The sequence below is a fragment of the Aptenodytes forsteri genome, unplaced genomic scaffold (genome assembly GCF_000699145.1).
Source record: "Aptenodytes forsteri isolate BGI_AS27 unplaced genomic scaffold, ASM69914v1 Scaffold167, whole genome shotgun sequence".
In the NCBI taxonomy this organism is placed as follows: domain Eukaryota; kingdom Metazoa; phylum Chordata; class Aves; order Sphenisciformes; family Spheniscidae; genus Aptenodytes; species Aptenodytes forsteri.
The window spans coordinates 1,164,369-1,164,652 of NW_008795926.1; the positions used below are offsets into that span (position 1 = coordinate 1,164,369).

At 61.3% G+C, this 284-nt stretch overlaps 1 protein-coding gene across 1 annotated transcript in view; it reads left to right on the forward strand.

The window, feature by feature from the left end:
* Positions 1 to 284, forward strand: part of LOC109279642 (transcription factor TFIIIB component B'' homolog) — a 10,209-nt gene that overhangs the window by 2,398 nt on the left and 7,527 nt on the right. The gene's annotated exons all lie outside the window — the stretch shown is intronic.

The following is a 284-nucleotide window of genomic DNA, read 5'->3' on the forward strand; positions in this document are numbered from 1 at the left end:
ATTTTTTTCCGCGACGTGAGGGAAACACGTTTTCGAAACACCCTCGCGCAAGAGCACGGGGCTTCTGGTCGGACAATCGAGCGGGAAAAGAAACCACTACCGACCGCTGCCAGCCAACATCACCGCGGGACGTGAGAGAAACCCAAGCCGCTTGCTTTGCCGCCTTCTCGGGGCACTAGTTGCCCCGCCTAGCTTTCCACACGGAGAGCGGAGGCGCGCTTTTCCCACCCGGGGGCGCTCTAGTTTCAGTACGGCCCAAGCCCTCCCGCAGGACAACGATCCGC